We start from the raw sequence: 16,396 nt of genomic DNA on the forward strand, positions 1-16,396 counted from the left end.
TTCGTATTTACTGAACAATGGAAGAAGGTAATCAATTTTTTGCCTTCATTGATTATTAATCCGAGTTGTTAACTGAAAATTTCGATTTGTTGGAGTAATCGATCGTTGTAGTATATGCCAACATGTATTGTTTTGTTGTGTTACAACAAATTCATGAGTAATATGAGATTGACAGTTTTTTATTATTTTGGCGCACCATTCATGTATTGCCCAAGGGTTTAAACAATTCCTTGAGGCTCAGGTTGTAGTATGGTTGTAAGTAACAAACCGTCGTCATGTTCACGAGGTTCAAATCATTCATCTAGGTTGAAGATATCTCTGGCTAGGGAGTAGTTTAATTCATAAACATGAATGGACATATATGTTACGTTGTAATGTTTTTTTGGGGACTCAAATAATGGATGGTTATGATCTGTAATGTATATGTTTACTGAGCTTTTTTTTTGTGATTGGCCAGCGATTTGATTGTTCGGCCCAGTTTCGGTATTCCCCAACGGTTTAGTAATCCTTGGGGCTAGTTTTAGTATGTTGTAAGTAACAAAACCGTCGTCAATGTTCACGAGTTTTCAGTCATTCATCTAGGGTTTAGATATTATCTCGCTAGGGAGTAGTTTTAACTCATAAACATAATGGACATATATTACATTGTAATGCTTTTTTACTCAGTAATGGATGATTTATGATCTGTAATGTATATGTTTGCTGAGCCTTTTTTTTGTCATTGGCCATGTTTTGATTGTTTCGGCGCACGTTTTGTGTATTCCCCAAGGGTTTAGCAAATCCTTGGGGCTAGGTTGTAGTATGTTGTAAGTAACAAAACCGTCGTCAATGTTCACGTGTTTCAGTCATTCATCTATGGTTTAGATATCATCTCAGCTAGGGAGTAGTTTTAACTCATAAACAGTGGTGGTTGTACCTTAATGTTCTCCAGAATTGAAGCCAGTCTTCGATCAGAAATTCCAACACTAGCTTTCGCTTTCGCGTTTTACGATATATATGCGCCGCTCTGTTGGTTTTGATACGCGCAAATAAGGAATGAGCTACGGAAGGGCAAGAGTACAAGTTGATGTATTTTGCACCTCACAACATTATTGGATTTTTTTCGGTTTAGTCTTATGAATCAATTCGTTGTCTTAGTCTTATTAGTATTACCACTGTCAACATTTTCTACATAATATTTATGCTTTATTAATCTGTTAACGTACATTATTATTACTAAAGTTGTACATTATTGGTTACTAGCACTTACTTACTGTTCACAATTTTTCGAGTACAGTTCATTATTAGACACATTCTGTAAATTATACATTGCATTATGAAACTGTTAATGTACATTATTATTCATGAAGTTGTTGTCACAACCGCCCATACTAGGGGTACTACAAACGAGGCGATCGTGACCAAGGGACAACAAAAACGACAACTTACTAGGATAACAGTTTATGAAAGCTTAATTAGCTTAAAGGAATAATATTTTTGGTTCGTTAAAAGCTTAGACAACAAATTTTAGTTTAACGAACTTAATGTTATAAATTTATTATTAATTAGCAACGACTTAAGACAAAAGGTTTTTTCAAAATAAGCAGCGGAGAAAATTAAAAAAAACAATTAACTTCCAAAAGATAACATTTGGTTTAGTTCACGAGAAACCATTTTAGAGAATCAAGGTAAACATCAGATTAAAGCCTAACACAATTAAACATTCTCAAACACAGTACGAAATGGAATAAAGTCTTGAGGCATGGTTTAAAAAATATAGCAGCGGAACTAAGGTTTAAAGGGAGTCGAGGATAACGCCTATATTATGAAGACACAACGCATCCTAAGTTCTTGGGCCAACTCAACATCCTCCGCAACATCCATCTCAACCTGCACATAAAGAAAAAGAATATGCAGGGCTGAGTACTTCTTGTACTCAATGGGCTCATGCCGAAAACATTTTAATATAGTTATGTCATCCATACCAGTGATCTCGAGTTTTATATGTAGTAAGAAATATCACGAGAACACAAAAATTTTTCAAAGTCTGGCCAGACAATTTATCTCCCCACTTTTCTCATCAATCCATCAATCACAATCATCATATCACAGTTGCGACGAAAGTGTGGCCACACTATTCGCCCACGAGACCGGCCGACTAGCAAGGACGGCTCACGATCCCACTAGTGTACACAGCCTGATAGGGTTTGCGGCCCTACTTAGACCCGAATTCGTTTCACAACACAACCATATAGCCTAACGGAGCAAGCTCAGACGAACTAGGCATCAGACAACAATCTCACAAATAAAATAACATGGCATGGCATAACAAATTATACCACCCTTATAACACCACATCGTATTTTTGGAAAATAAAGAGATTTGAAAAAGAAAGCCCACCTCGTTTGCTTAAACAATTCAATATCCACTTAAGGCAACCCTCGTTCCTTTTCCTCACGTACTCACAATAACCCTTGCCAAACCACAATACAAATCAGCCTCCCATCAATTCACATTATCATGCATGTCCTATCGTTCCTTTTATCATTCTCTTAAATTTACCCATCCCAAACATTCATCAACATAAGGAGAACATGTCATAATATTTCTCAACATGTCACACATAATCACGTCATAGGATACATTCCTAAATCATACATGCATCATATAATTCACTCAAACTTGGCAACAAGTGATATTTCCACATAACAACAAATCTGGCAGAACTGCGCGGTTGGTTTGTAAAAATCACCAAAACTCCATACGACCTCATATGAGACTAAGATTGGACACAACACAGAAGACACATTCAAGTTCATCCAGTTAAAATTCCACACCAAAATCACGTCATTTGGTCAGTCAAAACAATAATGTAACTCTCTGGTAGGAACACAAAAATTCTGGCAGCATTGTGCAGTTCCATTGAAAAATTTACCAAAACTTCATCCGATGTCCAATGAGGCTGAAATTTTCACAAAACTCAGAAGACACTTCAAATTTCATCTAGTACAAAATTCACATCAAAAAGGAGGCCATTTGGTCGGTCAAATAGAAAACGAAACTTTCTGGAGTGAATACAAGTTTCTGGCAGATTTGCGCAGTCAACTTCAAATATTTATTAAAAATTAATCTTTCATCAACAAGGGCTGAAATTCACACACAACACAGAAAACACCTTAACTTTACTCAGTTAAAATTTCGTGTCAAAATTCAATCGTTTGGTTGGTCAAACACAAGTCGGAATCCACTGTCCGAACATCACAGATTTCAGGCTTAAGAATTTCGAAAATAGGTTTCTTCCTCAATCATCCAAACACAATTTTTTCCATGCTTATAACACACAATCATGCTTAAAAGTTTATCACTATCATGCTCTCACATAAACTCACATTATTCACCAAGGATTCAAAACAAACTCCACATAAACTCATTCAAAATCGCATATTCATCCAAGTTCTCATGCAAACACAAATTCCCACCAATAAAACTTTGAGATCTATGATTCCTACACTCACTATATGCATGTAGGGTTCAAGAACAATGATTAAATGAAAAGAAAGAGGGAGAATGAATCAAATATACCTTTCTTGATAAAAACGAATCGGTAGAAACAAGAATTGATGTATTCGTCGGATACTCTTGAAAATCAATTCCAACGGATGCAAGAACAAGGATGAATGGTGGATTTTTGGAGAGAATATGGAGAGGGAGAGGAGAGGCGTGTGAGAGAGGGAGAGAGGGGGTGGACGGCTAGGGTAGGAAGAAAAATGGGGGCTAGGGTTTAGTTTAGGTGATTTTATAGTTCTAGGTTAAATCCAAAATTTAATTAATTGTGGGGGAATAAAATAGAGGCCTATAATTAAAATCCCACAATTAAAGAAGACTAATTTTTGAAAATTATGGCTGGGAATTAACATAGAATTATTTGGTATTTACTTGGAGAGAAATAAATCCACAATTTAGGAAATAAACCAATGAATATTACATAAACAAGGGAACAAAATAAATTAAATATCCAAGTAGGAAAATAATGAGGGAGGGCAAAAATTTTGATGATGTGCACAAGAAAATTATTTAAATCCTCAATTAAATAGAATGGGATTTAAATTTGGTAATTTCTTTATAGGAAAAGACTCTCATAAAATAGGCAACAATTAAATAAATTTCCACAAGGAAATTAAGCCAAAAAAACGTGTGGGATGGAGACACAATAGAAGGAAAATATTCACATCCCCAATTAATTAGACATAGGCATTAAATAGGGTATTTATTTGAATAAAAGAAATTCCACAAAATAGGAAACAAATATTTTATCCTCTACAAATAGGGGGGGGGGGGGCGAACATTGGCTTAATTAGCCACAAGGAAATAATTCAACTCTTAACTTAATTTGGGGTGAGGGAATAAAATGTGCAAGATTTAATTGGATTTAAAATAACTAAGAAAATTAACAAGGTACCAATTAAATCAAAAGAACTAATCCATCCTCCTAATTAAAATAGAGAATATTCGAAACTCACAAAAACGATAGGTTAGAGTTCGAATTTCATGTCGCACAATTTAGGGATAATTTGATTTGGATGAATATCCCAAAACAATTAATCAAATCCAAGAAAGAATAAAATTTCCAATAAATGGGAGTGGCCGACAATAGCCACTTTACTTGGCTAGAACTAAATGCATGATTTTATTTAAATTGATCCCCCACATAAAAAAATATAAAGCACTTCATTCCAAAACATCCATGACAATTTATTCCACATAATCAAACTCAATCCCGTAGCAACAATTTAATTCCATAAATGAAATTTCCAATCGACATATTAAAATAAAAGTCGCAAAATTTTGGGATGTTACAGTTGTACATTATTATTCACAAGCACTTAATGTACTGTACATTAATATTCTAGTACAGTTAATTAATAAGCACATTACGTTCATTATTCGGTTTATTGCATCCATTTTATTCAGTTTGTTGTACATTATTATTAAAATATAGTTAACTTGTTCTACTTTATTGTCTTCCTATTTGCCATTATTATGGAGTGACATTTCATTATTCGGTAATATACATCAATTATATATTTTGAGTTAATGTCATCATACACTAATACCCAAAAATGATTTTGTTTGCAAGAATCACACTACATATTGTTTGCTGAGCCTTTTTTTCTTCCTCTGCTCAACCTCTTCATGAGCGATACTTGTCTCGGCCCTTTGCTAGGCCAATCTCTCCCCGAATTTATCTGCAATCGCAATGGGAATAACATCATCGACCGCTTCGCCGATGTCACGACCGCATTTTCTAAGGATAGAAAACACGGTTGATCGCGACTAGGGGAGGATTAAAGAAGCGGGGAAGAAAGGGGAAAACATAATTCGACCATAGCTCGAAACAAATGGGAATAACTCGAAATAAAATCAGAGTTTTGAACAAAATAGACTTGAGTCTTTTAAGATGCACAACGGAAGCAAATGAACGCGGTTCCATGTGTGAAGACATGAACATCCGAGAGTCAAAATCTGACTGAATTAAATGTCTTGTCTCAATAGCACTTCCTCCACCACTTCCCTGCTCAACCTGCATATTTAGAAATATATACAGGGTTGAGTACAAAAGTACTCAGTGAACACATTGTCAATAATTGCACATATACATTTGAAAATATTGTCAAGTCATCATCACAGTAACACTCGGGGTGTTGTTGAAAAGACCCGAGCTTACTAAAAATATCACATTGGGTTGCAACCCTTTTTTCGGTACTTAGCCATATCTGATCACATTATGCCGTCGAGATGGTGTTCTCGCACGGTCACCTTCTCTGCCCATCATGTCAGAGGTATTCTTGTGGCCACCTTCCACGGTCACCTGCTCTGCCCAACATGTCAGAGGTAGCTTGTGTACACTAGTCCGAGCGGGGACATCACCCTCACTGGGACCCGAATTCGACTTATACCATCGTTCATAATTCACTTGGCCTTAGCCAAACAGATAGGCATCATACACAAAACATTTATGGCATGACAACATCTTTAAAGATCACGAACATGTATTCGTGTTTTCATAAAATACGATTTGTATTTTAGTATAAGAAAGCTCACCTCGTTCGCTTAAAACTCCTTCATTTGAATCTTTCGTTCCGACTCCACCCTTAACTCACGGAGATAGCTTTTTGAAAACAAACAACGTACTTAATAGAAATTCACATACTTATAGAAATGCATGCCCCTACTTTATTTCTTTTATCATTTGTTCACCGTTAGAAAATTTTAGAAACTTGTATATTAATTAAATTAGAAAATTTAATTAATAGCACTTCTTTATTAAACTTAATTATTTCTGTGACTTGAGAACGTCGTTTCCCTCTTTCTTTCCATTTCCTTAGCGGCCGCCCGAGGCGTCGCGGGGCGATGCCGGTCGGCCGCTTACGCTCATAATTCCTCCGTTAGCTCCTCGTATTTTCCATCATAATATCGAACAAAAATCCCAAAATTTATTTAAGCGCATAATTGAATTATCGCAACTATTTCCCCTTTGCTAAGAAAAATTATATGTTTTCCGGGCTTGGGATAAATTATTCACATTTCAAAATTATTTCGAAATTAATTAAATAACTCCTAAAAATTTATTCAATCCCATGATTAACTTATCGTAATAATTTCCCACCGAGAATATATATTTATTTCGGCCTTGGAAAAATATTCTAAAATTAAATAAACAAGTCCCCACAATTAATTCAATTATCAACCCAATGATTTATTTACAAAACCCAAATTCTCCACCTTATCACTCAAATTAATATTTTAAAGCACCAAAACAATTTAAGGGGAGCCCAACTTAAATAGATCATCCAATTAATTTATTAAGCCCAGAAATTAAATAAATTCGAAAATGGGCCTCACACTCACTATGTATTGCAGCCCTAAATTAATTTGAAGGGGATTGAGCTCGGATTTATTTTGCATAGCCTATTGCTAATTATATTCATGGCCCAAAACCATTTAATTCATTAGCCCAAGTTAAAGAAGAACTAACCCAAAGATAATTAATTTGGCCCAACTTATAACCTCTAGGCCCAACTAATTAATTTGTGAGAAGCCCAAATTACACTGCCTCTTATACGTGACTTTCCCTTCCCCAAATCACATTCTTCATAATTGAAATCCCTAAAAGAACACAGCAGCCTCCCTCTCTCTCTCACATCGCCGCCGCCGCCAGCCTCCCTCCGGTGCCGCCGTCGCGCCACCGCCACCTCCGGCGGTGGTCCTCCTTCCTCCTCCCCTCTTTCTCCCTTCTCACCTTCTTTCTTCTCTCTTCTCTCTCTGTGTCGATTTCCCTCTCTCTCCCTCTCCTATCTCTCTCTCAGAGACCACTCCACCACCACCACCGCAGCGAGCCCGACGACGCACCGTCACCACCGTGCGCAACACAGACGCCGCCGCCACCTCTAGATCTCCTCCCGTTCAGATCAGCCGCCGCCGCCTCCGCCACTGTGCATGCACAGGTGGCGGCTTCGGCCTCCTCCACGTCTCGCACAGCCGGAGCAGCTTCCCGGCGTCACTCCAGCCCCGGCCGCCGCCTCCTCGCCGAACTCCCGGAAGGTAAATACTTAAATTTCCTTCTCTTCTTCTTCTCTCTCTCTTTTTTTTATCTTCTAAAAAGATTTAATCTTTCATTTATTTGTTTTGTGTTTTAACTTTATAGATTTGTCAAGATTTTATTGAAAGTCATAGAGGTGTGAGGCTGCCTACGTCGTCTCCGGGCTGCCGAGCTCGCTGCCGAAATCCGGCAGATTCATAGAGGTAAGTTTTTCTCCTTCTTTCTAGTTGTTAAGGCAGTAGGATTCTATTTTATTTTGATTTACTAAATTTTGGTGAATTTGGAGTGGTATATGCCTTGTTATATGAAGATTTAAAATTGAAATATGCTGTTTAACTTGATGTGCCAGATTCTACTTCCAACCATATTTATATATGCATGCTCTTACATATTTGAAGGAAAAGAAGGGTTTGTGATTTACCTTTTGATGTGGAAATAAAGTATTGTTAGATTGTAGTGCATGACTTGTGTGCAAATCTCTCTACTCGGACTCCTCTATCCGATGTGGTGTTAGTGTGTATAGAGAATTTAGGATGTCTAATGGTGATGTGTGTGACTGGAAAAAATGATTTGTACATATATAGAAAAAGATGGCAAGTGGGACATGTATCATTAAAATATTCTTTGTCAGAGGGATGTTATCCATATGTGTCAGAGGATATGATTTCTCTGCAAACCATTAACGCAGCATTTAATGCTGTGTCCGAAAAGATCGGCCCTCTCTCTTTTTAATATGTTATTTGTTTATTAAAAAAAATAATTATTTGAATATTTGTTTACTTGTTTATTTAATTTGGTGTAGGTATAATCGGTTCAAGTTCGTGGCCGTCCGCGTTGAAGTACCCGCTTTCTTAAAACATACAATGTATAAATTATATTTTGTTGGACTTTTGTTGGATGTATCGGACATTAAAATAAATAAATTTTGGGGTCTTAATTATTTTTTTTTCACTTCCCTATCGTCAAACGAACAACGACAATCTAACGTATATCAGATTTAATCGCATAAAAGCCACTTATATAGATAATCAGGCTAATAATATTGTTTCTAATAATATTGGTTTAGCGGGTCGTTACATTCTACCCCTCTTAAAAGAAATTTCGTCCCGAAATTTAGAAAGTATTTAGGCAAAAAGTTCAGGATATTTCTTCTTCATTTTCTCTTCTAGCTCTCATATAGCTTCTTCCTGTCCGTGGTTTTTCCACAAAACCTTCAATGTAGTAATTGACTTGTTCCGAACTTGCTGCACCTTTCGGTCTAGTATTTCTACCGGCATTTCTTCGTAACTCAGGTTAGGCTCTAGGGCGATTTTCTTCGTGGCGAATCACATGTTTTGGGTCGAACACGTACCTTCGACTTGTCGTTTTAGTCTTGACACATTTGGTCGACTCATTATTTTTATGGATGTCAACTTCAGATTATTTAGTTTTTTTTTTTTTGCGTTTTCTGCAGTGGTCAATGTCTTGCCTCCCATGAGGGTCTCACGCGAGGAAATATGGAGTTGATCTAACCGTTTTAACTTTGATAGGAACTGAATTTGGGATTCCAAGAGAAATATTCGTATCGTTCTTGCTTTGTGTAGGCTCCAAAGTAGTCATGAAAATAAAACGATTATAATTATTTCAATTACGTGAGGGTTTGGTTCACCGCAAACATTCATCAGTAGCTTGCAACAAAGATTTTCAGGAAGTGCAAAGACTAGGCTCAATTGGACTCATTATGCTCACTCCCAGAAAAGAAAAAGATATAACTTCAAAGGCCTTGAGCTATACCCATAGAGTTTGAAAATTTTATTGTAGGAATAGCTTGTCAGATGGAATAAATTGCAAAATTGGGGGGTATAATGAATAGAATGCAGATACCAATAATAGGTTGCCAATAAAATAATCAAAATGAACAGTGAAGTAGAAAAGTTTCCAGTATCTCCAGATGATAACAGGAAGACCTGAGATGGTGGTTTACAAATGGATTTGAAAAGAATAGGAAAAACAAACAATTGCAATTTGCTCGACAACACTGTGATAGAAGATCATATCAACGAAATTTTAGAGTTTATAAGCAATTCAGAGAAACTAACTAATAAAGAGGGCAACAAGAGGAAACTAGCCAAGGGAGAAGCAATATGCCATCTTTAAATATGGAGCTGCAGAAAAGCTCAAATCAAGAGATAATAGTCATAATTGAATTTAGAAGATGAGAGTACTCATATAAAAGAAAGAGCTTGTCAATAAGTATGTCTGAAAACACAAAAGGTCAAATTAAAAAAAAATTTAAGGTCTCACCAGATGGCTGCTCCAATATGGTAAGACTGAAAATGACTGGGCTCAATTGGATTTGAGAAAGAAGAATAACAAACAGCTACCCTTTTGGGTCAACAATATCGTGATACTATATCATGTTAACGAATTCACAGTTTATAACCAAATCACGGAAATTAACTAGTAGAGAAGACAATAAGAGCAAACTAGTTCAGGGAGAGAGTAATTTGCTTTAGACCTGGAGTTGCTGAAGATCTCACAGCTTGATGGAATAATCATAGTGGAATTAAGAAGAGGGGATTGTTCTTTATAAATTAAAGAGCTTGTCAACAAGCACTTTTGAAATCACAAAAGGTCTACTAACGATTTTTAAAGAACATAGTATCATTGAAGATACAATTGCTTAAGAAGCGTGACCATTCTGAAGACCATAACTAAATCAACTTCTAGCATAGGAGTTTGGTGGCAGGAAATCAGTGAGTCAAAATATTGCTTCTTCAGAGAACGAGTAGAAACTGAAAACACGAGGGAGCAAGCTCAAAACTGAAAGTGATTCACAACCTTGACATAGAAGAGGGAAAAATAATGGCATATTACCCTGCAAAAGGAGTCATTTAAGTTCTTAATTCAACAAAAGTATTTTGATCAAGAGGGAGGCGAGAAAATGAAATTCATGGGAATCCAAGTGAGCGTTGTTGATGAATCTTTTTGGTTAATTACAATGGTGGTATTCCCTTGTTTAACTCTTTATAGATGGTAAATGAGTTATGGAAAACTTTGGTCACAAGCTACTTGCACCTTACGATCACGTCAGATGACCATATGTGAGGATTATGACTCTTTGGTAATCCCGGCTCGTCGTAACGCTCATCCTCGTAACACGTCATTTCTGTTTACTTATATTGTAAAGCTAGGTTCTTTGTTTACATTGTAATCATATTCTCTTGCTATGTATGTGTACGTCGCTTAGTTGGATCAAAGGTACGATCCTTGAGAGTGATTGGATTGTCAAGAAAGACAATGGCTAACCCAGATTATTCATGTCATTGGACTTAGAAAATGGCCTTTAGTCCCTACCATCTTTCGAGAAACATCGTTTTGTTTTGTTCTATGCTGGATTGCTTTTCTCGTGACAAAGTTTCTTTCTTATTACGTACTTTCTTTTCGTCGCTCGGGAAAGCGAGAAATGTTCATACTGTACTTCTAAGTTCGAGTTCATATTGTGTTCTAAAAGGAATGCATAACTAAGTATTCTATGTTCTTTGGAAATTTCGATTTCCCCATTCTAGCAACATGATTCAATGACTAACTCAAAAAGAGGTATCATTTCACAAACTCAAAAGGAGACATCATTTCAACAATTAGTACCAGACTCGTATACTTTATATTTTCATATTTCAGTACCTTTTTCCATTTAGGAAAGTTACTTCTTTTATTCATACATTCGCAGTCTTTAGCCAAGAAAAGACATACTAACTCTTTCTTTAAGCACGGTACCAAATCAAGAAACATCAAATCTTTCTTTAAACTCAGTATTTTCATCTGTTCACTCAAATTAACTGCATGAGTTATTTCTCCATTTCAAACTTTTAAACATCTTGACTTTCTTTTGAAAAAGAACAAGTTACCTTTTTCCTCGTTGAGTGCGATTGGTGGGAGTGCTAAGAGCATTTTCATCGATTAGACAGTCTAGTGGAACAAGGCTAGACCAAAGATTTTCAAAGAAGACTCTCGGGTTCAGAACTAGGAAGAATGCTCTGATACCACTCTGTCACGACCGCATTTTCTAAGGATAGAAAACACGGTTGATCGCGACTAGGGGAGGATTAAAGAAGCGGGGAAGAAAGGGGAAAACACAATTCGACCATAGCTCGAAACAAATGGGAATAACTCGAAATAAAATCAGAGTTTTGAACAAAATAGACTTGAGTCTTTTAAGATGCACAACGGAAGCAAATGAACGCGGTTCCATGTGTGAAGACATGAACCTCCGAGAGTCAAAATCTGACTGAATAAATTGTCTTGTCTCAATAGCACTTCCTCCACCACTTCGCTGCTCAACCTGCACATTTAGAAATATATACAGGGTTGAGTACAAAAGTACTCAGTGAACACATTGCCAAAAATTACACATATACATTTGAAAATATTATCAAGCCATCATCACAGTAACACTCGGGGAGTTGTTGAAAAGACCCGAGCTTACTAAAAATATCACATTGGGTTGCAACCCTTTTTTCGGTACTTAGCCATATCTGATCACATTATGCCGTCGAGATGGTGTTCTCGCACGGTCACCTTCTCTGCCCATCATGTCAGAGGTATTCTTGTGCCGGGAAGGTGGCCACCTTCCACGGTCACCTGCTCTGCCCAACATGTCAGAGGTAGCTTGTGTACACTAGTCCGAGCGGGGACACCACCCTCACTGGGACCCGAATTCGACTTATACCATCGTTCATAATTCACTTGGCCTTAGCCAAACAGATAGGCATCATACACAAAACATTTATGGCATGACAACATCTTTAAAGATCACGAACATGTATTCGTGTTTTCATAAAATACGATTTGTATTTTAGTATAAGAAAGCTCACCTCGTTCGCTTAAAACTCCTTCATTTGAATCTTTCGTTCCGACTCCACCCTTAACTCACGGAGATAGCTTTTTGAAAACAAACAACGTACTTAATAGAAATTCACATACTTATAGAAATGCATGCCCCTACTTTATTTCTTTTATCATTTGTTCACCGTTAGAAAATTTTAGAAACTTGTATATTAATTAAATTGGAAAATTTAATTAATAGCACTTCTTTATTAAACTTAATTATTTCTGTGACTTGAGAACGTCGTTTCCCTCTTTCTTTCCATTTCCTTAGCGGCCGCCCGAGGCGTCGCGGGGCGATGCCGGTCGGCCGCTTACGCTCATAATTCCTCCGTTAGCTCCTCGTATTTTCCATCATAATATCGAACAAAAATCCCAAAATTTATTTAAGCGCATAATTGAATTATCGCAACTATTTCCCCTTTGCTAAGAAAAATTATATGTTTTCCGGGCTTGGGATAAATTATTCACATTTCAAAATTATTTCGAAATTAATTAAATAACTCCTAAAAATTTATTCAATCCCATGATTAACTTATCGTAATAATTTCCCACCGAGAATATATATTTATTTCGGCCTTGGAAAAATATTCTAAAATTAAATAAACAAGTCCCCACAATTAATTCAATTATCAACCCAATGATTTATTTACAAAACCCAAATTCTCCACCTTATCACTCAAATTAATATTTTAAAGCACCAAAACAATTTAAGGGGAGCCCAACTTAAATAGATCATCCAATTAATTTATTAAGCCCAGAAATTAAATAAATTCGAAAATGGGCCTCACACTCACTATGTATTGCAGCCCTAAATTAATTTGAAGGGGATTGGGCTCAGATTTATTTTGCATAGCCTATTGCTAATTATATTCATGGCCCAAAACCATTTAATTCATTAGCCCAAGTTAAAGAAGAACTAACCCAAAGATAATTAATTTGGCCCAACTTATAACCTCTAGGCCCAACTAATTAATTTGTGAGAAGCCCAAATTACACTGCCTCTTATACGTGACTTTCCCTTCCCCAAATCACATTCTTCATAATTGAAATCCCTAAAAGAACACAGCAGCCTCCCTCTCTCTCTCTCACATCGCCGCCGCCCCCAGCCTCCCTCCGGTGCCGCCGTCGCGCCACCGCCACCTCCGGCGGTGGTCCTCCTTCCTCCTCCCCTCTTTCTCCCTTCTCACCTTCTTTCTTCTCTCTTCTCTCTCTGTGTCGATTTCCCTCTCTCTCCCTCTCCTATCTCTCTCTCAGAGACCACTCCACCACCACCACCGCAGCGAGCCCGACGACGCACCGTCACCACCGTGCGCAACACAGACGCCGCCGCCACCTCTAGATCTCCTCCCGTTCAGATCAGCCGCCGCCGCCTCCGCCACTGTGCATGCACAGGTGGCGGCTTCGGCCTCCTCCACGTCTCGCACAGCCGGAGCAGCTTCCCGGCGTCACTCCAGCCCCGGCCGCCGCCTCCTCGCCGAACTCCCGGAAGGTGAATACTTAAATTTCCTTCTCTTCTTCTTCTCTCTCTCTTTTTTTTTATCTTCTAAAAAGATTTAATCTTTCATTTATTTGTTTTGTGTTTTAACTTTATAGATTTGTCAAGATTTTATTGAAAGTCATAGAGGTGTGAGGCTGCCTACGTCGTCTCCGGGCTGCCGAGCTCGCTGCAGAAATCCGGCAGATTCATAGAGGTAAGTTTTTCTCCTTCCTTCTAGTTGTTAAGGCAGTAGGATTCTATTTTATTTTGATTTACTAAATTTTGGTGAATTTGGAGTGGTATATGCCTTGTTATATGAAGATTTAAAATTGAAATACGCTGTTGAACTTGATGTGCCAGATTCTACTTCCAACCATATTTATATATGCATGCTCTTACATATTTGAAGGAAAAGAAGGGTTTGAGCTTTACCTTTTGATGTGGAAATAAAGTATTGTTAGATTGTAGTGCATGACTTGTGTGCAAATCTCTCTACTCGGACTCCTCTATCTGATGTGGTGTTAGTGTGTATAGAGAATTTAGGATGTCTAATGGTGATGTGTTTGACTGAAAAAATGATTTGTACATATACAGAAAAAGATGGCAAGTGGGACATGTATCATTAAAATATTCTTTGTCAGAGGGATGTTATCCATATGTGTCAGAGGATATGATTTCTCTGCAAACCATTAACGCAGCATTTAATGCTGTGTCCGAAAAGATCGGCCCTCTCTCTTTTTAATATGTTATTTGTTTATTAAAAAAAATAATTATTTGAATATTTGTTTACTTGTTTATTTAATTTGGTGTAGGTATAATCGGTTCAAGTTCGTGGCCGTCCGCGTTGAAGTACCCGCTTTCTTAAAATATACAATGTATAAATTATATTTTGTTGGACTTTTGTTGGATGTATCGGACATTAAAATAAATAAATTTTGGGGTCTTAATTATTTTTTTTTCACTTCCCTATCGTCAAACGAACAACGACAATCTAACGTAGATCGGATTTAATCGCATAAAAGCCACTTATATAGATAATCAGGCTAATAATATTGTTTCTAATAATATTGGTTTAGCGGGTCGTTACAGCCGATGTCCAATCTAGACTGCTTCGCTGCTGTCCAACATACAACATCAGAACATGATTATAATGGAATGTATCAATATTGTGTCGCATTTATATTAAATAATGTATAATACTTGATACATAATGTACACAAGCAATCAAATAATGCACAAAGGAATATTACATTCACCCGTTGGGTTCATGTACACAAGCAGTCAAATAATGCATAATACTTGATAAATAATATATAATACTAGATACATAATGTACACAATCAATCAAATAATGCACAAAGGAATATTACACGAAACCCATTTACCCATGTACACAAGCAGTCAAATAATGCATAATACTTGATAAATAATGTATAAAACTTGATACATAATGTACACAATCAATCAAATAATACAAAAAGGAATATTACACGAAACCCATTTACCCATGTACACAAGCAGTCAAATATTGCACAAAGGAATAATACTTGATTAAACCGACTGGTCTAGCTTAACCAAAAAACATAATGCACGCCACTGCTTACAATAATGTACAACTACTACAGGAATTCTAAATGCAAATGCAATAGATTGCTCACCTGCACCCTGGATTGGTTGAGTTCTTGAAGGTCTGCCTCTTTTCGTCATACTAGCTCTGTGAGACGAACGAAAAATCAACAAAAATGTAAAATTTCCTCTACATAATCGCCAAATACACAATTGTATACCAGTAAATAATTACACATTCAATAATAGATAGAACCCTAACCAAAATAAAGCTATTATGATTACAGAAAATCGCGACCAAAGTGAGTTTGAAAACAGTAACTTTTTGGGGAAAAATTAGTGAATCGACGAGTAGGTGGTGTGGTAGGCGGTGAATATCGGCAATTAACGGTGGGTATTCAGACGAAAAATAACCTTTTTCAACCCTACCTTTTCGTCGCCTTCAACTAGATGGTCGCGCACTACGTGAGTGAGGTTTGGACAGTGAAACGGATGAAATTCGGCGCTCTCTGTAAATTTCCGGTTGCTTCCAGTGGCGGCTAGGGTTTGGAAAGTGGGGGGAATTTGGGGAGACGATTTGCAGTGATGGATTGAGGGTGAGACGTTTGGAGTGAGAGAGAAAGTGAGTAGATGGAAGGTCACAACAAAATCCCGCTTAATTTCCGCTCCTTCCGTTTTGGGCGGTTTTTTATTCACTGCTGTTTTACTATTTTACCCATATAATGCACAGATTAGGCCTAATAATGCAACATGGGATCATTTATCAAGTTTTCATCCGGTCCGTCCATCCTTATCTAATGGTTCACATTATATAGGAACTTAACTCTAAGGGAGCAAAAGGACCTTAACACTCCCCTATATATATAGGGGAGCATTATTCTCCTTTTCATACCTAAGCTCCTTTTCTC

At 37.1% G+C, this 16,396-nt stretch overlaps 2 long non-coding RNA genes across 2 annotated transcripts; both read left to right on the plus strand.

Annotated features, from left to right (window-relative positions):
• Positions 1 to 7,145: 7,145 nt before the first annotated feature.
• Positions 7,146 to 8,426, plus strand: LOC121781918. The gene is made up of 3 exons (XR_006046207.1): positions 7,146 to 7,581; positions 7,685 to 7,782; positions 8,382 to 8,426. It is a non-coding gene; the product is annotated as an uncharacterized LOC121781918 (long non-coding RNA).
• Positions 8,427 to 13,503: 5,077 nt separating this feature from the next.
• On the plus strand, positions 13,504 to 14,869 carry LOC121781919. The gene is made up of 3 exons (XR_006046208.1): positions 13,504 to 13,934; positions 14,039 to 14,136; positions 14,735 to 14,869. It is a non-coding gene; the product is annotated as an uncharacterized LOC121781919 (long non-coding RNA).
• Positions 14,870 to 16,396: the final 1,527 nt, after the last annotated feature.

This window comes from Salvia splendens, chromosome 20 (assembly GCF_004379255.2).
Source record: "Salvia splendens isolate huo1 chromosome 20, SspV2, whole genome shotgun sequence".
NCBI classification, from domain to species: Eukaryota; Viridiplantae; Streptophyta; class Magnoliopsida; order Lamiales; family Lamiaceae; genus Salvia; species Salvia splendens.